General features: G+C 43.6%; 1 pseudogene across 1 annotated transcript; it reads left to right on the plus strand.

Annotated features, from left to right (window-relative positions):
* Nucleotides 1–15,979: 15,979 nt before the first annotated feature.
* Nucleotides 15,980–16,408, plus strand: LOC310763747 (large ribosomal subunit protein eL31-like; annotated as a pseudogene). The gene has a single exon. The product of its transcript is annotated as a large ribosomal subunit protein eL31-like (transcript).
* Nucleotides 16,409–24,990: the final 8,582 nt, after the last annotated feature.

Here is a 24,990-nt window from a genome sequence, read left to right on the forward strand (position 1 = left end):
GTGTGTGTGTACATGCACCTATAGATATAGGTGTGCTTGAAGAGAAAAATCAGAGGAGGAAGAATCATGAAAGACTTTGAGAAGTTATGTTGCATATCCTAAGGATGTTATCAGAACACTTTGGTGGTCTCTGGGCCGTTCATCTTTTTACCTCTTTTAGAACATGAAAATAGGTATTGATGTGAAAGTTAACTAGGAGAGAGATTAACGCATGACGCAAGGCTAGTCCAGTGGTGGTGGTGGTGGTTTTTCAGGGAAGGAATACATTCTGGGCATCAGCAAAGAAGTTGAATTCTGAAGGCCGCTTTCCTCGCCAGCCATTTAACTTAACTAGCATGTTTGTGATTTACAGTATCAGCTCCGCTGCTGACACCTTTATGTCCCTCCCTCCCATCCCAGCAGGCCTCACAGACACAGCTCATGATAGATGCTGGTGAACTTTTCCTCTGATCACCTTCTGGAGAACTTTCCCATAATCTATTGTTTTCCATCACAGTGGAATACAAAACAAGTTTTTTCCTTCCACCCTTGACTTTCACTTCCTAGCCATTTTGCCCTATCTTTTAAAGCAATGCTCGGAATTTATTACATCGGAGTGAAAGAAGTTTTAAGCTCCTTCCCTCTTTATCCCACTCCTTGAACTTAAAATGGTCCAAAGTAAATCAACGTAATGGCCGACCGCCTTACATTGTCACGGGACTGCTTTATACGCCGCGTTGTCATGTTATTTAGAAGACTTAATTGAAAACCTCAAAAGAGCAGAGCTTGTTTCACTTTGTCTGCCTTCTGTACACTGTATGGAAGTATACAAAGGCCCACAATAAGCTTCGTTAAGCAAAAGAAATTGGAAGAGGCAATGGGAATATTCCCGTTTTTAAAAGCAGACGATATCCATTCCTCAGACAAGAAATACTATTAGTTTAATGACCAGTGGATGGCTGTTACTAGCTTATACTCTACAGCTCCAAGTAGCTACATGACACAGTCTAACTCTCTCCTGAAAATGGTTATTTAATCCCAAATTATCAGCATTAGTTGGACTGCTCATCAGCATTCAGCCCCACTGCTGCATAAAGACAAGAAATGGGGATTTTGGTAAACATGAGTAGGAGAAAAAAGACTGACGGGAGACTTGAACTATGGCCACCAACTTTCTTCACTGGCCCTGCTCTTTTGCCTTTCCAGTGGTACCTCAGTTTATGAACCTAATCTGTTCCAGAAGTCCGTTCTTAAACCAAAACTGTTCTTAAACCAAGGCGTGCTTTCCCTAATGAGGCCTCCCGCCACCGGTGCCCTTCCACTGTTCGGATTCCGTTCTTAGACCGAGGTAAAGTTCTCAAACCAAGACACTATTTCTGGTTTTGCGGAGTTTGTAAACCAAATTGTTCTTAAACCAGACTGTTCTTAAACCGAGGTACCACTGTATTATTTATTTGTTACATTTATATTCCATATTTCCTCCAAGGAGCCTTCCCAGTTTTATTTTCACAACAGCCTGGTGAGGTAGGTTGAGCTGAGAGATGTTAACTGGCCCAAAGTCACCCAGGGAGCTTTATTGGTTGAGTGGGAATTTGAGCCCTGATCTCCCGGGTCCTATTCTGACACTCTAACCACTATGCCACACTGGCTCCTTTAGAAGTAGAATGCTATGTAGAAATTTAGCAGGTGGTGTCTATTTCCCTTCACCAGCAGTGCCATCAGAGTATGATTTCGGGTCCAGGCCCCACTCTGCTGAGCAGATGGCCTTGAATGCTGCAGGCATAGCTCAACACATTTTGCAGTAATACCATCTAAAGAGAGCCCTCCACGAGGCCGTTTAGTTCAAAATCTTAAATTTCTCAATGGCACCATTGTCTATCACTTTCTCTCCATGCCAGAAAAGCATCGTACACTGGACTACTTTTGGGCCTGCTATCAAGAGCTATTAGATTTGCAAGTAGTAGAGAGTTGTATTGCGTGATGGCCCAATACTTGTATTTATTCTGCTGGTTCTTAAATGGATTCTGACCACTTTCAAAATTTTCAAATTCCTTTCGTTTGAGGGGCTCTGAGAGCCCTGCACACCAAGGTTTCTTCCTTTCTGTTTTGTGAGTGTATTCTGCAACATGTCACTGAGGCAATAATAGACATACAGTCCCACCATAAATGATGATAAGACACGAGTTTTCCACATCCTCTCCAACAAATCAGTGATATTGAAGAAAACATTCTAGTCCAGTGGTTCCTAATTAGCTAAATACTGCAGACCCCCCAGATTTTCAAAAGCCAAGCCATGGTCCCCCTGCTTTTGAAAATTTTGATATCTCTTTGGTAGTTTTTGTTATCTGAATGGTGCCACAGACCCCCCTGGGTAAGTTATACTAACCCCCTGGGGTCCGCAGACCACCAGTTGGGAACCACTCTTCTTGACAATTGAACTGTAGCCCAATACTGCCTATGAAGTCATTTTAATGAGTTCCCTCATATAAAGCTAGATACTTATTTCAGTGGGTGGGTTTCCCATGTTTCGCCCCCTGCCTTAGCTTGAATTTCTGCGCCAGTGTCTGAATTCCCAGGCTTTTAAAAGCATGCCTGTAGAATTAAGGGCTACATTTAATAAAAGAGAACATATTATTGAAATTAGACCCTTTTCACCTCTCGGCAATTCGTTCACTAAATTTTTATATTGTGTTAATGGAGCATTTATATTTAAACGGATAGAAGTTAATGCTTCTCCCAGGACTGGTTGTTCAAGCTTATTTTCCCAACCTATGTGCTTTTGATTATATCATCCAGCTGAACACAGTATTGTAGTTTTAAACCCTAACCCCTTAGACCCAGTTCTCTTTAGAAAGAAACACAGCAAAACTATCCATAGAGAAAACCAATGCCATAAAACTTTTGGTAACAAAAACCTTTAAATTTCCTTTAGAAAAAGAAAAAAGAAAAAAGTGACACACTTTGCTAGCTAAAAAGTCCTCAAAAAGATTAGTTTTAAAGTTTGCTGGTTAACATTTTTTTGGTTCCCACCTCTTGACCGCAAGGACTCCAAGGCAACATACGTATAAAACGTTAGAAACAATCATAGTAACTTCGCAAATAAAGAATACACGGTTACAGAGAAACCTTTAAAGCATGTGTTGGTATCATGACCACAAAGTGAATAACTCAAATACAAATACCACTAAACGTCTGGGAGGAGAAAAGCGTAGTTTTAACCTGGCGCCTAGTGTTGGCGCCTGCTGAATTATCCCGAGGATTGCCTAAGGACCATTAAGTTAAGAACTGCTTTGTACTGAAATATCTTCACCTTCCATTTCTATGGGTCAATCGTACATTGGAGATAAATCTTTTCATAATCAAATCTTTCCCCTGCCTTCCCCACCCGACAGATAGTTGAGCAGACAGACGTTGCAGTCTGCTTCCAGACTGTTGCCATTTTGCGGGCAGGACTCAACTGCATACCAGCAAATTCAGGTTACACAACTCGCTCACAACTCGCAGTCGAAACCACCCATCAGCTGACAAGGAGGTGAAGCTGAAGCCCTAGGCGCTTTAAGGCACCACCTGTCAAATTTGGCCAACAGGGCTAGGATCCGATAAGGCTTTGGCCTGCAGAGCCAAAATGGTTCCCCAACCTTACATGGTGGTCTATTACAAAAATCAAATCTTCAAGTAGAATACAGTCAATACTCAAGAGGTTAGAATCAACAGGTGGGGCCTACAACATTATCTATGTGCATACAGTGGTACCTCGGGTTACAGATGCTTCAGGTTACAGACTCCGTTAACCCAGAAATAGTACCTCGGGTTAAGAACTTTGCTTCAGGTTGAGAACAGAAATTGCGTGGTAGCAGTGCTGCGGCAGCAGGAGGCCCCATTAGCTAAAGTGGTGCTTCAGGTTAAGAACAGTTTCAGGTTAAGAATGGACCTCCAGAATGAATTAAGTTCTTAACCTGAGGTATCACTGTATTAGCAGCTTAAAATCCAGCAAGGTCATCCACTGCATCTCAAGCCACGTTTTTATGTTGCTTTACAGACCAGAGATGGAGCAGGGATGTCTTCTCCCCATGCACATTCCTTGATTTGTTTCCCCAAACTCCTATTCAATGCAGCTGTCATCTGCACATTCACAACAGCTGTCTCAAATGCACACACCCCTCAGCTTAAGTGCGGCTTACACTGTCAAATTCATCTTTTAAGTGGCTGTTATTATTTTAGAACATAATGATACTAGGAGTCCAGGTATATAAGCCATGACAGTTATGAAGCTGCTCTCCCAAGGTTTTTGTCTCCCAGGATGCATGCGCACCATACATTTAAAGCACATGGCGTCCACCAGAGAATAATGGGAATTGTAGTTTACCCCTCGCAGAGCTACAATTCCCTTAACTACAGATTCCAGGATTCTTTGGGGGAAGCCATGTGCTTTAAATATATAGTGTGGATATGACCTGAATTTGAACTCCAGACAAAATAATAATTTGAAAATTTCAGCCGTTGCATCTAACTTTAGACACCTGGTTTTCAAAAACAAAACCACCTGTTCTTTCTTTGAACAGGACGGAAGTACAGTGGGAAAAGGGGAAACCCTTAGGTGACGTTGGACAAGAGGAAATGCGTAAACGACCCATTCTGAAGCAGACGTCAGAGTTCCCAAGAGTGGTATGTTTTGCAGAGAAATGCATTAAAAAGCAGTTGCTCACAGCAAGAGTTATACTTTATGGCTATTAGAGTGAATGGAAAGCATCTTGATTCTTCTTGCCAATGGCAGAAAATAAAGGTCAAGCAAAGATAACAGGACTAAGATTGCATGGTTATTCCACTCCTATAGAATTGAAAACATCAGTTTTGAAAAATATGAAAGAATAGATATTACTAAATAGAACAACTGCTCTATTAACTTTTGCAAGAAAATGGAAGGACTTATTTTTTATGGTCCTTTGGATACCAGGTGAATATTTATCCCAGGCTTTTTAAAATAAAAACCCACACACACTATGATTTAACTGTTTTGAACCACTGTGTTATGTGTCATGATTGTTGTCATCTAGTACTATTTATGTGTTTTCTTGCATTTCTGTTCCACCTTTCTCCCATCATGGAACCCAAAGCAACATACGTGAGGTGCCTAGGTGTCTCTCATCCAAGCAGTAACCAGACAAAAAATGGACTTACCCTCAGCAATTTAGTGCCTGCGTTGCCCTCAGATTATAACAACTTGCAGGGAGTTCCTGATCTTAGATGAAGGCACCAGAGGAAAGATGTATCTTGGTTGTTAGGAAGAAAAGACTTAGAACTACAGAGATTCCAAAGACTAGAAAATGAAAAGAGGCAGGAAGGAAACGTGCACTAAAGAGGAGGTGACAACACTAGGCCTTTAGGACCTCAGGGATTTCTGTAGTCTGGTATCCAAATAACTCATTCATCAGTCACAGTTCCAACTTCACTCATTGGCTAAAAACACTGAAAAGCAGTAGCAGCCAGGCTGGCTTATTTCATAGAAATTGCTCAGAAGGTGCCTGCCCATTTTGCTTTCTAACTTTTCTTCTAGCATGTCTATAGTAGGCCTTTAAAAACGAAAAAAGCTCAGAGTCATGGGCCCTGGTACAGTGGCACCATTCGCACCATTACAAATCCTGCCATGCTGGCAGAGGATCATGGTTTGGAGCCTCATCGTTCTATAGACATTCTGCCACTATACTGTACTGTTAAACAAGTTGTGCTTGGTTTTGTAAGAATCTTAGAACAAGAGCAGGAAAATGTGAACAGAAACCGACTCTCCAAGTGTCCCTATTTTCCAAGGACATCCCTGATTTAGAGAAGCCGTCCTGGTTTCTGATTTGACCCCAGAATGTCCCACTTTTCCTTAGCATGTCCCTATTTTCATTGGAGAAATGTTGGAGGGTATGGAGTTATCTGACAACCAGGCTGTCTGAGGCCAACCCTGTATAGGGAAGTGTTTTTTAAATATTTACTGTTTTATTATGTTTTTATATATGTTGTAAGCTGCCTAGAGTGGCTGGGGCAACCCAGTAAGATGTGTGGGATATAAATAGTAAAATTATCATTATGGGATGGGATGTCTATTTTCATCCCTCAAATGTTGGAGTGTATTCAAAAAGGGTGTTTCACAGACACAATTGCCTAAGGCAATTGAAAAATTCACTGGAAACTTTCAGCATGTCTGGAGTTTTAAGTTGAGGAATGCTGCAAAAACAGGTGTTGTCTGACACTGGCAATCATTACCTTTCACCTTGATGGATGGGAGTTTAATCTGTCTTTTATATGATAGCCAAAAGCCAGCAAAGTCAATGTCTGAAAGCAGATGAGGTACTTAGTGCGTGCTTGTAGGTGACAAGGAACTATCCACTTTTCTCTTACAAATGGCATTTTTAATGATCTCTGCCGTTTCACCATTAAATTTTAAACCGTGATGCATTTTATATTACACTATCAATAAATGCATATTCCCATTAATGGGCTTTTTAATGAGTTCATGATCAAATTAATGGGTTTTGAAGGTTTTACCAAAAACAAACAACCTCATTAGCTAAATTCTGTAGGGAGGCTTTGCAGTTGTTCCAGACTGCAAAGGGCTCCTGGAGGTGAAGGGCAAAGTGTCGGCCACAAAGTCAAGCTGGAAGTGCTGAGAACTTTCTTGGCCTGGTGTGAGGTGATGGGTTTGTGTGGGGTAGGGCCCCATGTTGAACTCCCCATGGAACTCATAGAATCCTACACTCATAAGAAGCAAGCTACCTTGCTACTGCAAGATACAGTAATGGCTGCCACCAGGGAATAGGCAATGGTGGTGCACACACCATAGAATCCTGGGAACTGTAATTTGTTAAGGGTGCCTGGAATTGAGGTTTTGTGAAAGGCAAACTACGGTTCCCAGGATTCTAAGAGGGGGAAGTGTGCTTTCAATGTACTCTAGATCAGCCTTCTTCAACTTTGGGTCTCCATAGGTTCTTGGGCTACAACTCCCATCAGCCTGAGCCAGTTTAGCCAATGATGAGGGATGATGGGAGCTGTAGTTCAACAGTGTCTAAGGACCCAAGGTTGAGGAACTCTGCTTTAGATTATGGTGTATATACATAAGAACATTAATGGCAGATAAGGCCAACAGTGGGTACTAGTCATTGTGACCATATTACCTCCAGCATCTGAAGCTGTATGTTGCTGAAGAACAGCTGCTGGGGGACAACAATTGGGTGATGATGGCCGTTAAGCAAGTGTCCTGCTCATGGGCTTTCCATGGGCAATTGGTAAGCCGTGTGAGAACAGGGACTAGAGAGGTGCTGCTATATCCAACTCTACACAGAATGGTTGCGAACAGAAGCCAAGTAAGAAGAACCATTAAATACATCGTGCGCCTAAAAGAAAAAGAAACAATAAAAAATATGAAAGCCCTGTTGCTGTCAAGATTCAGGGAATCCTATCCCTCCCCTGGTTAGGGACGCGGGTGGCGCTGTGGGTTAAACCACAGAGCCTAGGACTTGCCGATCAGAAGGTCGGCGGTTCGAATCCCCACGATGGGGTGAGCTCCCGTTGCTCGGTCCCTGCTCCTGCCCACCTAGCAGTTTGAAAGCACTTCAAAGTGCAAGTAGATAAATAGGTACCACTCCGGCGGGAAGGTAAACGGCGTTTCCGTGAGCTGTTCTGGGTCGCCAGAAGCAGCTTAGTCATGCTGGCCACATGACCCGGAAGCTGTACGCCGGCTCCCTTGGCCAATAAAGCGAGATGAGCGCCGCAACCCCAGAGTCGGTCACGACTGGACCTAATGGTCAGGGGTCCCTTTACCTTTACCTTTATCCCTCCCCTGGTGGCAGCCAAAAAAGCAGGTAAACAAGAAGAGTCCTTACCACGTAATTTATTCGGTATTCACAGAGAGAGACAAAGAAATGTAGTCCCTATTAAATAATGGTGTTGTTCTGGGTAAAGCCCAACCCCCTCCCTCTCTTTTATTCTACGTCATCCCTGCGCCGGCTGATCTGGGCTTTCTGTCTCGGAGCTTTCTGTTTGGCTGCTCTCACTGTACGCCTAGTCCTGGGGGGTGGGGGGTTCAGGAATGCTCTACAAAGACACAGAGTCTGTCAGCTGTCTCTTCCCCGGTGTTTCTCCGTCCTGCTACTTCTCTCCCAGTATTTCCTAGCTTTTACCCTCTGAAGTCTCTGAACTATGTCTTTCTGCAAACCACTGTTCTAAATACTGTCCTCCTCAGGAAGGTTCAGGAGAAGGGGGGCAGCCCCCACCATTCCTCCTCAGTCCAGCCCCCTGCACATGTACAGTAACCAGTCCAATGCTCACGATTATCTCTATTGCCTGATGGAAATACTTGACACAAGAAGCACTCTGTCTCTATAAGCTTTCTGCAAAGGCTCCCTCCCTTGGCTGGGATCCAAGGAGCTACTTTAGGTGTGCCTAATGGCTTGGGTATGCCTTGAAATTACACACACACACACACACATATTGCATTGAGGAGGAAGAAATAGCTGTGCCTCTGGAATTTCCTCCCAGAACGACGGCTTTACTTTAAGGCTGTTGCTACGCCTGGGTAGAAAAAAAAGAAAAAGGAAGAAAATGATTTAATTGCTTTATGAGCTCTATCGATTGAAACTTCTGTAGAAACCTCATGCAACTAAGTGGAAATGGCTGTCTTCTACAAATAAACTAAGAGCTAGAATGATAAGTGTACAAGTCAAAAATCACCATTGCTAGAAAATCCTGGAAGAGGATAGAGAAAGCATAGGTGGACCAGAGAGGTGAATGTAGGGATCCCTGTAGGGACCCAATGGTCGTGTGGCCATTGCTGGGCCAGTCACTGGGGGCTGATGGAGTGGGGTGCTATGGCACTCTGCTGTATGTTATGATGCAGGGCAGCTTTTGGTCCTTAGATGTTGTTGAACTGCAGCTCCCATCATCCCTGACCACTGGCCTTGCTGGCTAGGGATGATGGGAGCTGTAGTCCAACAACATCTAAGGAGCAGAGGTTAAGAAAGGCAGATGGAGGGTGCATGCGGGGGTGTCTCCCCATCATTATGAGTTCATTGGCTCCCCTTGTGTATGGGTGGCATTGTTAGCACAATCTCTTTGCCACTTGAGGTGTTTCCAAAGATGTCCCTGCCATTGTTATTCCTTTTTTGCAATTTCTAGTTGTGGTCCTGTGGGCTAAACCACTGTGTCGCTTGGGCTTGCCTGAGCTCCCGTTGCTCTGTCCCTGCTCCTGCCAGCCTAGCAGTTTGAAATCACGTCAAAGTGCAAGTAGATAAATAGGTACCACTCTGATGGGAAGGTAAACAACGTTTCCGTGCGCTGCTCTGGTTTTGCCAGAAGTGGCTTAGTCATGATGGCCACATGACCTGGAAAAACTGTCTGTGGAAGCAATCAAACGCCGGCTCCCTCGGCCTGTAAAGTGAGATGAGCGCAGCAACCCCAGAATCGTTTGCGACTGGACTTAATTGTCAGGGGTCCCTTTACCTTTACTAGCTGTGTGTAGGATACTGATAGCAGTTCTGCCAGCCTGGCCCCAATCCCAGCATAATTAGAGGATATAATTTGTATTTTCCATTTGTTAATTTGAATTGCATTTCAGCACCTGTGGCCCAAGTCAGGGACAATAACAGGATTTGTCTGGAAAAGAAATGTTAAGAAAGATGCTGCCTTCAGGGGTGGAAATGTATTTTCCAGTCTTAAAGGAGGTGCTAAAACATTGCTAAGTGAACACCTTTGGTGTGTGTACTTTGCTTCCAGCACATTTCAATTCAGTTATGGAGATGGGCCATTCTGGCATCCCCATGAAAGGTGGAAATGTTTAAGGATGAGGAAAAAAGGATGTTTAATCTATTTTCTGGAGTACTTTACACAGGTTAATTGCCATCATGAAGATGTCAACATTTGACCTTTTGGGTACCAAAATGAGAGGACAAATTCTTGCAAACACACAAGAAATGTTTAAGCATGTTCCTTTGTACATAGAATTGTAAGATTAAATAATATGACCTAGTCATTTACATAAGTTTACTTCACACTTGAAACCTCAATATTAATATGTAGCCTGTGCAGGAAATTCAGGTCACAATCCTATATGCACATACCTGGGAGTAAGTCCCTCTGAGCCTGAATAGAGTTTATCTCTGAGTAGATGGTAGCAATTTAGAAAGTTGTCCATCTTGATATCAAGGCTGTCTCTTGAATTTACCTTATTTTCCAGGGTACACATCATCAATGGCCCAGGATACAAAAAGGTTCCCCACTCCTGTGGTATTTGGTTGTGCAAATGAAACTGATTTGAAGGAGGTGTCTTTTGTCACCAGGCCATTGGAACATGGTGAACTGCTATGCAACTATCATGAGTTGATGATGCAGGAGGTTACACTAGAAGAGTTGTTCTGCCGCTTCATCTTGCTATCATTTGGCGCAGATTGACAGAGACAATGTGTGTCTAGACAGATGTGTGCCAACGAGGCAGATATGCAGTGTGTAGACATGCTTACTCAGAAGTAAAACACACGGAGTTCAATGGAGCTTACTCTCTAGTAAGCACGTCCGGGACTTTTACCTTGGAGCCAAATTGCATGTCTGTTAAGGTGTTTTGCATTTAATGTGACTGCTTTCAAGAAGCGAAGTAGCAGGGCAATGCTGATACTTGCAGTGGAGGAAAAGGGCATTGAATGCCTCCCACTTTTGCACCCAGAATGTAGAGGTATAAGAAAAGTCTTTGCTGTTCTCCTAGCAGGGCAGTGGCAGGAATAGGGAAATGAGAAAATGTCCTCTGAAAATGAAAGCTCTTCACCACCCCCAAAATCTCAATACTTATTTTGGAAAACATTCTGCATTAAAATCAGATGAACAATCAGTAAAACAACTGTCTGATAATCTGAAATGCTTACCAGTTCCTTTCAATACTGTAACAATGACACAAGAGAGATGTAACTGTTTCTTGTTTCTTTTTTTATTGTGCTGCAACTATATATATATATATATATATATATATATATATATATATATATATATATAACTTATCCTGGAGTGCTAAGGACACGGGTGGCGCTGTGAGTTAAACCACAGAGCCTAGGACTTGCTGATCAGAAGGTCGGCATTTCGAATCCTGCGACGGGGTGAGCTCCCATTGCTCGGTCCCTGCTCCTGCCAACCTAGCAGTTCGAAAGCACGTCAAAGTGCAAGTAGATAAATAGGTACTGCTCCGGCGGGAAGGTAAACGGCATTTCCATGCGCTGCTGTGGTTTGCCAGAAGCGGCTTAGTCATGCTGGCCACATGACCCGGAAAAACTGCAAACAAACGCTGGCTCCCTCGGCCAGTAAAGCGATATGAGCGCCGCAACCCCAGAGTCGGTCACAACTGGACCTAATGGTCGGGGTCCCTTTACCTTTACCCTGGAGTGCTAGCTGTGCAGGCTTCACACTGGCCCTGCCAGCAATGTGGGAACCAGGATGAACTGAAAGTTCTGATGCATCTCTCCCTTCCCCCCCGCTGCCACCAAGTAGTGATATTGTGAGCCAGTGTGGTGTAATGGTTGGAGTATTGGACTAGGACCTGGGAGACCAGGGTTCAAATCCCCCACTCAGCCATGAAGCTCACAGGGTGACCAAGGGCCAGTCACTGCCTCTCAGCCTAGCCTACCTCACAGGGTTGCTGTGAGGATGAAACAGGGTGATACAAGAGCCATGTACACCACCATGAGCAACTTGGAAGAAAAAGGTGGAATATAAATGCAATAAATAAAATAATAAAATACATATGGGGTGTGAATGTAATACTGATAATAATAGTTTCTTCTTTGCTTGGGTAGATAATAAAGAGGAAGGTGCAAATGTGAAGAAACCAACCTGCTACTGCATAAAAAGTAAAATTCAGAGAGACATTGCACATACCTTTGTAAATCAAGAAAATATTTAATAAAAATACATTTTAAAAACAGTAAAATTCATCTTTATGGCTCTAGCCACTTCTGCCTCTTGCCCTGTTCACCACTGGCATGTTCTTCTGCCCCTGCCTGAAGGTTACCCAGAAGGGAAGATGGGCCTTTGGTCTGAAAATGTTTGCCACCCGCAGTCTACCTCTGATTGAAAATGGCTTTCCAGGGTTTCAGACAGGGGTCAAATCCAGGCCGAGATGCTGGCAATTGAACCAGGGGCATTTCACCTGAGAAGCATAATTTCTGCCACTGAACGGTGACCCTTCTCTGTTTATGTAGTTAAGGCATATTCTAAAGACATAAGACCCAAAACATAAACTCTGGAAGCGAGAGATAAACACAGCTATGAAGGTGGTTAAGGAGACACCTGTGATGGAGGGAACTGAGGGCCCAGGTGCCATGTTTTATTGGGGCAACTGAGTCACACACAGAGGGCAAGCAAGAGGAAGCGGTCGTCAAAAGTAAAATAGAACCAATGGCTTTTTAACCACATGCTAGAGGGAGCAAGTCAGACCCCGGACTGGCAGGGATTGTGATCAAATGGAGAAAGACTGTAAGCCAAGGTGTTAAAGGAGCAGGTGATACAGCAAGCCTGGAGTGGGAATCTGAACCCCAGGTACATGCGGATTAAAGATGTAGCAAAGGGGCAATAAATATTGATACTACCCTTTTGTAATATCACCCCATGGGAAAGAATCTTTGCCGGATGTTCGGGCCTGAGAACGGTTGGGGCTGGGAGAGCTGTTTTGACAGCAAACAATGCACTGCGAGCCTGAAAGAATTATATGTTCTGCAAGCAAACCGGAACACTGGAGGGAGAAGGCAGGCAGACCCAGCCGCCTGGGAACGCCAGCCTCCTGGGCGCTTTGAAGAGGCCTGAAACATAACCCTTTTATATAGAACCGACTAAAAAGACACAGCTGGTTCAGCAGTGTATGTCTTAAATGAAATGAGGAGTAATACTTTTCAGAGGAGAATTAGGGCGAAAGATTAACAAAAAGGATCCCAATAGCTCGAAGGTGTTTTGTTTTTAACTTGACGGTGCCCTTAACCAATAAGATAGCAAGGAAGTGTTTGGTTCCCAAGGTGTTCAGAGAGAATAAATGCAGGTGGGGAACTAGATACCCCGAGAAACTTGCCGTGGAATCCTATACATGCCTACTCAGAAGTAAGTCTGCTGAGTTCAACTGAATTACTCCCAATAAGTGGATTGCAGCCTTACACCACAAGCGAGGAGGACACCGTCTCTGCGACTTAAAAAAAAGGGTGGATCATGTGGATTTAGAGAAGTACAGTAAAAGTGAACATTTTTTTTTAAAAAATGTGTTTTTATTTATGTTGGAAAGCACCTAGAGTTGCCGGGGCAACCCATTCAGATGGGCGGAGTACAAATAATAAAATTATTATTGTTGTTATTAAAATAAAACCAGCTATAATCCTCTGGCAGCTCTCACCTGGGCTGTGTTCCACTAACTGCAATCTAATGCATGCCTGCTCAAAAGTCCCAGTGAGTTCAATGGGGCTTGCTCCCAGGTAGGCATGTATAGAATTGCAGCCTGGGAGTGGGGTGGTATGTGTGAGAAATGGGTAGAAATGCTTTTAGCATTGTGCTCACAGTGTAGGTTCCTCGAAACCTTTGGTTGTGTACTAGTAGTTCGAACTATAGGACAGAAGGAGTGGCAGTTTCTCAGCGCAAGCTTTTGCATCATTGCATGTATGAGTGACATGATTTGATCCCTGGCATTTTCCGTTAAGCAATCTTGTGCGGTCATGCTGATGAGATTTGAATTCAACTCTTCCAATGAGCATGTCCACGTGTCCCACAGTTGTCCATTACAGCACCCAAACAGCAGACTGAATGGGCACATAGGTCACCATGTCACAGCTGTATTCCAATGCAGATTATGGTAGCTATTACTAAATTTGCATATAAGGCAAAAATATACAACACATAAATGCAGATGTCATGCAAATCAGTGCGATCTAGTGCCCCTTTTTGTGTGACACTCCCATTTCCTAGAGAGTGGTCCAAGTGAGCTAGATGGCTCACTGATATAATACAATATCAACAATTCTCTACATACTGTAGGCCAGGGGTTGGCAAGGTTTACCTCGCCTGGGCTGGTTCACTCCAGCAGAGATCTCTCTGTGGGCCAGATTGTGCATGAGCCTGTGTCTATGTCTGCACAGACGTGATTTCCAGCATCTGCATCTGTGTCTGCATCTGCGCAGATGCGATTTCCAGTGTCTGCACATGTGTAGATGCAATTTCTGGGGCCGCAGAAGCAAGTCCCCATGCTGCGTTGCACCGGTTTAGTGCAGCATGCAGGGACTCGCTGAACGGGCGGCTTGGTTCAGAGGCAGCTCGTGGGCTGGTTAAAAGACCCCCGTGGGCTGCTTGTGGTCCATGGGCCTTGGGTTGCCTACCCCTGCTGTAGGCTGTCTAGGAGTTCCATATCATTGGAGAGGCTCATCCCATTTGAAGAGTTAGAGTATTTCCCAGTGATCAGTTTCGAAGTGCAGAGGCACCTTATGAGACCTGCCATAGCCACAGTCTCAAGGATGGTCCAAAAATGCAGGCAGCAGTACCTCCAATTTCGTAGGATCAACGCAACTGCAATTCTGTGCACAGTTGATTTGTGGTAAGCTCCATTAAACTCAGTGGTCCTTACTTTCGACATCAAAGGTCCAATTTGTAAAACACATTGAATTTTAACAAGGAGTTCTCCAGTGAGCTTTTAATTAGTAATGCAAATCATATTGCAAAGAAGTGTTACCTTTTAAACTGCTAGGGTGAAGTGAGAATCCCATCGAAGAGAAGAAACCTCTGGACAATTATTTACCTCTTTCTTTTACTTCCTCTGTGCGAATCGGCCTCTTGAACTTGAAAGCCTCCTTATCACCGCATTCACTTGCCAGATGATGTCATCATTCCTGCTCTGAAAAAGTCCCAGAGCCGAGCTTTCCTGCAAACCCCCCACCCCACCCGCCGGTAGCTCCTAGAACAGCTTGCCCATGAACAGCTGTAGCAGGAACAAATTTTAAAGTTCACCATCTGATGACTGCACGATGAAATCATAAGTACCTGTAATGTTTCTCTAAATGATTAAATGGTAGAACAGATTTCTTTTTTTAAAATACCACCAGGATTTGGCAGCTGAATATTTATTTGCTTATTCGATAAAGATTTTCATTAGCTGCCAGCCCACTGTCTGCCCCGTTTGTTTCCTCCATTGTTACGGCTTTTATTTGGAAAAAGCATGCTGGAACAGAGGTAGCCACTCATTTTAGGGCTGTATCTGATTGAGGCTACTGTAATAAGCTGCTAATGCTTGTCCCAGGACAACTGAAAGGGTGGAGCTGGAGAGGGCAGGAGGCAAGGTCGGAGGTTGGCTTCCTGAGTAGGATGGAGAACACAGCAGTTTCAGACTGGAAGTGGCCTTGACACGCCACTCTCAGTCTCCATGGAGCATTACGAGGGGGGATGGAAGGGTGCCCTCTATCCAGCATTAGTCACTGTCAAGTTGTCTGCCTTAGTATTCATGTCAATATGACATTTTTTAAAAAGAAAAAGAGAAACAAAGGACAAGGAGCTCCTTCTCAGGATATTTGAACAAGTTTCCATCAAAAACTCCTCCTCCAGACCAGTGCTGGATTTACGTATAAGCTAAACAAGCTATAGCTTAGGGCCCCACTCTCTTGGCCCCCCAAAAATTTTTTAAAGGAAAAACAACAACACTGGATGTACATTTCCAAAATATAAGATAAAAAACAAATAAAATAAAACCTGCATACAGCAACAGTGTTTTGTGATGTGTAGGATCCTATTTGTTATGTGCAAATGTCTTTAGACACCTATTAGGTCCATCAATTTCCGTATAGCATATATTCAATACAAAAACAGTGACAATTTGTTGTTAACAAAGGACAGCTGGACATATAAAGGGCCCCATTACCTTCAGTAGCTCAGGGCCTCATCGAACTAAATGTGGCCCTGCTCCAGACATTTAGTCAAGGCCTAAAATCTGTCAACATCAAAAGCTCAGCTAAGGCTTTCTGGTCTGGTCCTGAGCAGGATGGCTCCTGGAAAGAAAGGTGGTGAAAAGAAGGACGATCAGCCATCCATGAGGTGGATACTCGGGAATATACTATAAACATTCACAAACAGATCCATGGCGTGGGCTTCAAGAAGTGGGCTCCTGATGCTCTCAAGGAGATCTGTAAATTTGCAATGAAGGAGATGGGGACTCCTGATGTACACATTGACACCTGCTTGAACAAGGCTGTCTGAGCAAAAGCAGTAAGGGATGTTCCTTACCATATCTGTGTGCGTTTATCCAGAAAACGCAATGAAGATGAGAATTCGCCTAATAAACTGTATACACTGGTCACATATGTGCCAGTTACCACTTTCAAAAGCCTACAGACTGTTAATGTGGATGAAAACTTATCTTTCATTACAATAAAAATGTTATGACATAAAAAAAAAAGCTCAGCTAAGTTGCAACTAACGTGCTAAAAGCAAAGGGGCTTGGCCCTCATCACAATCTTTATTTTAGATCTTTGAGTGGGAGTCAATGGAGCCACTTTGTGAATGGAAGGAGTATCCATTCACAGAAGGAGAGTTACACTCCTGGAAGAGGTCTTTCCAAGAGTGTAAATCTTCTTCCATGAATGGAAGCTCCACACCATTGTATCCCTGCCCTTTGTTCTGGGCTGTACCTGCCGGCATTTGATGGAGGGAAAAGTAAGTACATGCTTGTTAGATACAGTATGATTGCATATAACCACCATGAGCCAAAATCATCATGAAAACACAATAAAAAGGACGTTGGTGTGTGTGTGTGTGTGTGTGCAAATACTATCTATAAGCCTCCTTTGGATAAAAATCTGAGCTGATTTGCTCCAATAGCTTTTGCCCTTGAGTTCTTTAAAATAGGACTTCTAAGAATTCCATATATAGTAGCTGGCTGAGCAATATAACATATCAGCAATTTGAAAACAACAACAGCTATTGCTTTTGATTTATTTTCCAAACTTTTTCATGATGAGGAGTTTCCTCTGAAGTGTCATACTTGTGCTATAAGTTTACCTTTGAAAAGGACAAGTTCATAGATTGCTTAAATGCTTGCCAGGAATAGTTAGATTTTTTTCCTTAAAGAATGTGTGAGTAACTATGTGTTATTTGACTAATACTTCCAAATTTTTGCCCATACATGTCAGTTCAGAGACAGGTCATGAACTTGGATGACTGCAGAGAATTAGATTACTTCTCATTGTGATATTTCCCCTGTACTGTTACAGTAGCAGTAGCGACAGAGGATCCTAGATTATGTATTCATTTGTACAGACTCAAACACACATTAGCATGGTAGAAAATGTAAACCATACAGATTTATTTAGGGCTCTGAGGCCCATGTTAAAGGTTGCATGGGTTCATATGGGAGCAGGCAGTTTCTGAGATAGGTAAAAGTAAAGGTAAAGGACCCCTGAATGGTTAAGTCCAGTCAAAGGCAACTATGGGGTTGAGTGCTCATCTCACTTCAGGCCGAAGGAGCCGGCGTTTGTCCACAGACAGCTTTCCGGGTCATGTGGCTAGCATGACTAAATCACTTCTGGCGCAACAGGACATTGTGACGAGTGCCAGAGTGCATGGAAACCCAGTTTAGTTTCCCGCCACAGCCGTACCTATTTATCTAGTTGTGCTGATATGCTTTTGAACTGTTAGGTTAGCAGAAGTTGGGACAGAGCAATGGGAGCTCATCACCGTCGAGGGGATTCAAACCACTGACCTTCTGATTGGCAAGCCCAAGAGGCTCAGTGGTAGGGACATGGGTGGCACTGTGGGTTTTCTGAGATAACCTGGTCCTAAGTCACCATTGAGTTCTGAAAAGTCAGCATCTTCAGCCCCTCCAATAAAATATTTGAGCCCCCCCCCCAAGTTGATGGGCATTGCCATTCAAATGATGTGTGTGCACTGTGTTATGTGGGGCGGGGCTTACCTGCCCCTCTATTTTATTCAAGTTGGCATCCCTGCTGGGAAGTGTAGTTTACCCAGCACCCTGAACAAACTAAGAATCTCTTTGGGAAAGTTGTAGGCTTTAATGTCATGTGCTTTCAGTGCCTGGTTTATACACAGTCAACAAATGAGCAATCGGTGTAATGGAATGCAGTCGATTATATGCTCCTGTATGGATTGTGGAAATTAATCAAATTGGCATGTATTTATTTTTCTTATTTTGGTTCTCCGTTAGTTGTGGGGAGGGGGCTAGGGAGATTGCATGGAGAGAAGACTGCAACAAGCCTTGTTTGGACATACTTTCATGCCCATCTTCACTGCCTTCAGAATGCCTCACTCAATGCTAAGTTCCAGCATAAGGGTTGGAGAAAGGCGAGGGGAATCATTTACTATGAGATGTCAGCAAAGCACATGACAGTGCATTTTGTCCACCCGTTACCCTTTTATTCTGTCCCCCAAAGAGAAACTTTAGGACAGTAAATACATAAAATTTCAGCACTAGGCAATTGTGATTACTGTGTACATTTTTTATTTTTTTTTAAGGGAATATATCATTTTCCATTAACTCCCAGGCCTGGAGCATTTGAAATAGGATAGGAAGCTTTGGTCTTGTCACAAATGCTGCTGCAACTTGTCCTGAGGAAGCCTTCATAATGGGGTCAGGTAGAGTTCAATGATCTACCAGCCCAGCACTATTTCAGAAATGCTAAGGTGCTCTTTCTACTGATCTCCTCTCTCTCCCTCTCGCTGCCTGATATTAAATGGGTAGTTTTTACAACATCAATAAAGAACTTTCCTACCCAATTGCCCCAGACAAAGAACTGAAAGCCAGGTTTTAAAACTATGAAAACTTTGTGTTAGGTTCACATTAGATTGTTTTGCTGTGTCAAATACTCATTTGAGTTCAAAAGTTCAGATGAACCATGAACTTTGTCATTTCACAGCAGGCTGTTCTACAAATATAGCCCCAAAAGCAGGACGGGGGCGGGGGGAGAAGGGGGGAGGGAGAGAAGGTGAGATGAGATCTCCTGCAATATTTAGGGTGCCTTTGTTTACTCTGCGCCTTTAATTGTTTATTTAACTTAAAGATGGTTTTGCCAGGTCAAACTATGGAAGAAAGAACAGGTCTTTCTAAAGAACCCAATAACCTCACAATGGTTTAAAACAACACACATTCAGTGGCTAGTTCTTAATGCACAAGCTAAACCCAGCTAATCTTCTTAATAAATTGTGAAGTCTTGTATGCCTCACGGGCTCAGCGATGGCTTCCCTCCTGTCTGGGACAGCACAGAGTATCCAAACAAACGGGTCATGACACTGTGTATTTGTTTAAAACGTTTGAATCCATGTTTTGTAGTGATACAGTCTCTTGAACCGAACAGTTACACAATGGTGTATGGCGCTTCAGTCAGGAAACTCAATCACGGGACACCCTTTTTCTTTCACCATCATCATTTTTTTAAAATGTGGAGGAGACAAAAATCTATTGAAAAAAGCAATTTGTGAGTTAGAAAGAAAGAAAGAAAGAAAGAAAGAAAGAAAGAAAGAAAGAAAGAAATGAAACCAAATCTCTCAAGACTTGTGCCAAGATTTTGACTGGAAACTTAATTCAGTTCCAGGACGACCAGATACATTCATAGAAGAGGAGATGACAGCAGGGTTAGTTTTCTTCATCCCTGCTGCATCTCAAGACACACCTGTCTAAGGTCTTTTTCTCCATGACTGTGCAGAAGAGCCATGTAATCTGCTAGAATATGTGATGTAGAATCTGTGGCCCTCCAGGTGTAGCTGGAATACAGATTCCATCATTTCTGGCCATTGGCTATGCTGGCTGGGGTTAATAGGAGCTGGAGTCAAACAATGTTCCAGTTCTGGGCACCACAATTTAGGAAGGATGCTGACAAGCTGGAACGTGTGCAGAGGAGGGCAACCAAGATGATCAAGGGTCTGGAAACTAAGCCTTACAAGGAGCACTTGTATGTTTAGCCTGGAAAAGAGGAGACTGAGAGGAGATATGATAGCCATCTCCAAATATCTTAAGGGCTGCCACATTGAAGAGGGAACATGCTTGTTTTCTCCTCTGGAGGGTAGCACTTGAACCATTGGCTTTAAATTACAAGAAAGGAGATTCCGACTGAACATTCAGAAAAACTTTCTGACAGTAAGAGCTGTTTGGCAGTGGAACAGACTCCCATGAGAGGTGGTGGACTCTCCTTCCTTGGAGGTTTTTCAACAGAGGTTGGATGACCACCCCTCATGGATGTTTTAGCTGAGATTCCTGTGTTTTAGGGGGTTGGACTAGATGACCATTGGGTCTCTTCCAATTCTAATATTCTATGATGCTATGAACATCTAGAGAGCTCTGCCATACTCTGTCTATCTCTCAGAATTATCTCATAAGACTTTCTTTCTTGGACTGGTTTTCATTGTTACATGCTGCGCTTTAATTACCATATGCTTAATTGAATTCATTTCTTAAAACTTGGGAGCCACTTTGGAAGAACTTTGTTCCTAAAAGTAGGATATAAACAAATGAAAGATGCTGGTAGCATCAGAGACAACAGCGAAGCGCTAGATCAGGCATAGGCAAACTCAGCCCTCCAGGTGTTTTGGGACTACAACTCCCATCACCCCTAGCTAGCAGGACCAGTGGTCAGGGATGATGGGAGTTGTAGTCCAAAAACATCTGGAGGGCCGAGTTTGCCTATGCCTACACTAGATTATGTCGAACTGAGTATTGTGCTAGCAGACATGGGAGCATGTTCCTGCTTTAATCTCACCTCTGCCACAAACATACTAGTTACAGATAGGTAGCCGTGTTGGTCTGCCATAGTCAAAACAAAAAAATTTTTTTCTTTCCAGTAGCACCTTAAAGACCAACTAAGTTAGTTCTTGGTATGAGCTTTCGTGTGCATGCACACTTCGTCAGATACACTTTCGTGTGCATGCACACTTCGTGTATCTGACAAAGTGTGCATGCACACGAAAGCTCATACCAAGAACTAACTTAGTTGGTCTTTAAGGTGCTACTGGAAAGAAAATTTTTTTTTGTTTTGACAAACATACTAGATATAGGCTTGGGTAAACTACATTCTTCCCTGTCCTCCTCCTCAGTATGGGCTTGATTAAAAACACTCTGATCCATTTTTCCCCATTTTCAAATCTAACAAAGCTGCTATGTCAAACAGTGCAACGGAAAAGTAGTCCTCCTTTGCAGATGAGTAGCAGAGTTTGAATCCACTCTGCTACTCATCTCCTGGAGTACTTCAACACATGACTTCTCCTCAATAGCTCAGTTGATAGAGCACCAGACTCTTAATTCCAGGGTTGTGGGTTCAAGCCCCATGCTGGACTAGAAGACCCTCATGGCCCCTTCCAAGTCTATGATTCTATGAATCATTTCTCCAGGGTGCTCAGCTTTCTTCTTCCAGTGCCATGTTTCTCAATTTAGTTTTGGCTCCAGCAGAAATATTCAATAATATTTTACCTACTTTCACTTACTAACCATGCAGGTAGTCTTAGGAGAGGCTCTCTTTGAGACTCGCAAGGCCTCACATCATTCACAGATTCCTGCTTCCTGTTCACCCATTGTTCATTGGTTTCTGCCCTTCTTCAAGAGCTTCTTTCTTATTAGGAAGAACATATTTCCTTTGACGGAAACAGGGAGGAAGCTGGAGTACTTGGAAGGGGGTTTATATCGCTCCCCTCCCCTTTTACTCTCCTTCCTTCTGCTGAGGCCCATATCTTGAATACAAGTGTAGAGGCAGGAAGTGGGTGGGGAGGACTGTTAGTGTTATTGCCCACCAGAACATTGTGTACTTTGTTCCTCTTCAAGAACCGTCAGCCTTGCTTTTGGCCATCTCCTCCTTTTCCAGGTCACAATGAAAATGCATTCTTCTGGGTCAGGGGAGGAGACCATAGCTCAGGGGCAGAGCTTATGCTCTGCATGCAAAAGGTCCCAGACTTAGCTCCCCATGTAGAGCTGGGAAAGACGCTTGTCTGAAACCTTGGAGTCCCACTCCCAGTTCATGCTGCCAGTGGTCTGACTCAGTATAAGGCAGATTCATACATAACATAGGTGCTTTCAGTGCAGGTCAATGCAATTCCTACAGCAGTTTTGCTGTCTGTCTTGGGAGACAACGGAGGAGTGTGCCTTTTGGGGTGAAGTCAAACTGTTGGAAGGTTACAGTGCTAGCTGTGGCTGTAGAGACCAATAAGACATGTTTTGTTGCAGCTGGGGCAGATGAAGGTGTCCAGTTGTGCTGCTGCAGATGCACCACGGCATTTCTCCTCTCTGCTCTCCTCCCAGACATCATTCCTCCTCTGGTCACTGCTGTGGAAGCACAACCTGACTGTCTACAGGAAAATGCTTTTGAAAAAATATAGTGCAATGCTGTATTAAGAACGTACGGAGCTGATTCCAGGGGTGGGGGTTTTTTTTGGGGGGGGGGTTGCATCTGCAGAAGAAATTCTCCCTCTCTGTGTGGCTACCTCTTCTTCTATGGCACATTTGCTTGTCTATTCCTCTGTGCCCAATCGACAACACTTCCTAGGACAAAGTGTGCAAATGGCTGGCCTTGCTTCTTACTCCTCTCGCTCCTCTCACTGCTTGCTTATTCAGGAAGGGCAGATAAACCAGAAGCAACATCAAGGGTGATCAGCTGAGACAGAAGACTCCAGAGACTGGCAGTCTGCCCTCTACTGGATTGAGTCTTGGCAATACCTCTTTGAGGTTTTGGTTTGTTGGTTTGTTTATTATTTTGTTGCATTTTTAAAAACCTGCTTTTCCCTATCAGGTCCCACTGCGGATTATAAAAGCCTGAATATATAAATATATAAAACATATTTTAAAATGATAAAGCATAAAAACACAAGATTAAAACAGGGTGGTTTCATTCAAATAGGTAGACAGACAGACAGAGACAGACAGACAGACAGACAGATAGCCAAACGGCAGGGTAAAGAGGTGCATTTTCAGTACATGGCAAAATTTGCGAGACACACCTCTATGGAGAGGGCAGTCCACAGCTTTGCATCCGCCAGACTATATAATAAGCAAAGAACCACCTTCTGATCCTTTGATTTTACGTCAGGCAGCCAGACCTCACCCATACCGTGGTTAAGGTGAACTTGACCTTCCCAGTCTGCTGATGTTTGGGAAGCAATGCATCATGACTTTTTCTCTTCTTCACCTTTACTGTTTAAATATTACTCATCTGAAAGATTTGACCTGGGATATGGCAGGTTTCATTTCTGTGCTCCTTGTGTGGGGAATGTCCTTAACAGTTGCATGTACGTGTGATCAAAGCCATTTATGGGTCCCCCCCTTTCCTTTGACATTTTAGCCTATTTCCACGTGATCCGCATGTGACAATGGAGCAGCATTTAGAATCATAGAGTTGGAAGGGACCCCGAGAATCATCTATCCTGCAATGCAAGGAACCCTGCCCTTGGCCATCCCTAGGTGGGATTGAACCACCAACCTTCTGGTTCACAGCCAGACACCAAGACCCATTGTGCCACAGGAGACTTGTACAGTAGCAGTAATGTGTGCAGCCACATCCCAGTCACATGACTTTGGAATGATTCTACTATGAGATCAGGGCTGATCAGGGCTGGCCCAGGATGTTTCGTTGCTTCAGGCAAAACAGAAAAAGCCCCTGCCTCGTCTTCTGTCCCTGGCTGCTCCCTCTGCCTCTACATGTCACTGTCCTGAAGAGGTAATTTTTGTGGTGGTGACAAGTTGTGGCAAAGGGAACGACTGGGTGTGGAGGAGGTGGCAATGAACGGGGACAGAGGAGGACAGATCTACCGCTTCAGGTGACCAAGTGGTAGATCTCACCAGTCCTGAGTCTGATTTTGAGGTGACCAAGTGGTAGATCTCACCGGTCCTGAGTCTGATTTTGTGTAGATCGAAGTCCTATCACAGGTTCCTCATCTCTGATTTATAGTTATTGTTACAAGTTTTGTAAAAATCATTTTTATTAAAGCTTTTCTTGTGTAACAAACAAACAAAGAAAAGTACACATAGTGTCCAATTATGAAATGCTTTTTCTTTACCAATCCAGTTGAGTCCACTGCACTTAGTTCCTACTGATCTCAGTAGGGTTAACATTAAGTAATGATGAAGGGGATTATTCAACTAGCCCATTCTATCCACAATGGAACTTTGCCTTTCTCCTTTCACCCCCCCCCCACACTCTTCCCAAAGCTGCTGTGGAGGGTTGGGGAACTCCCAGAATGGATTGAGGAGGTGCATGGGTGAGGAGGTGGGGATAATCCTTGCACTGGCAGAACAAATTAGCTGCATACCACCCTAACTTTTCATGTTGATTTCAATGGGATCTAAGTGCAGCTTAGTCCGGACCCAACTCAATATATTTCACATTTCATACCATTCAGTCCACCATGACAGTTCATTGGCTTGGCAGCAAGGTAGAGTGGTAATGAATCCTGTAGAAGCTCTCTTTCACTTTCTGTCTTTCTTCCCCTCCATCTTTCCATTAAAACTATTTATATTTTGGTTTTTTAGGCCACTTGACTTAACACCTGCCCAATATTATATAGCCGTACCTTGGAAGTCAAACGGCTTCTGATTGGCTGCAGGAAGCTTCTGTAGCCTATCAGAAGCTGCAGAAGCCATGTCAGATGTTCGGCTTCCAAAAATTTGCAGCATTCGGGAGCCAAAACATTCGAGAACTAAGCTGTTTGAAAATCAAGGTACGACTGTAATGTTGACTTCCCTCTCTCACTGGTTATGTATGTATACATGGGGAAAGGTTGTCACTTGGTGGTAGAGCATCTCTTTTGCATGCAGAATGTCCTGGGTTCAATCCTCAGCATCTCCAGTTAAGGCCGGGAGAGATCCCTGTCTGAAATGATAACACTGAACTGCATGGAGCAATGGTCCATGTAATGTATATGCAGATGTACAGATGTATATATGTAACACACACACTCACACTCTCTCTGCATAGTTTTCTGCTGTGAATGCTTACAGCTGAAGAGGAGTTTTGTGGAACATGGAAGCTTGTTTCCAGCCTTCTGAACGCT

Source organism: Podarcis filfolensis (assembly GCF_964270895.1).
Source record: "Podarcis filfolensis genome assembly, chromosome: 5".
Lineage (NCBI taxonomy): Eukaryota > Metazoa > Chordata > Lepidosauria > Squamata > Lacertidae > Podarcis > Podarcis filfolensis.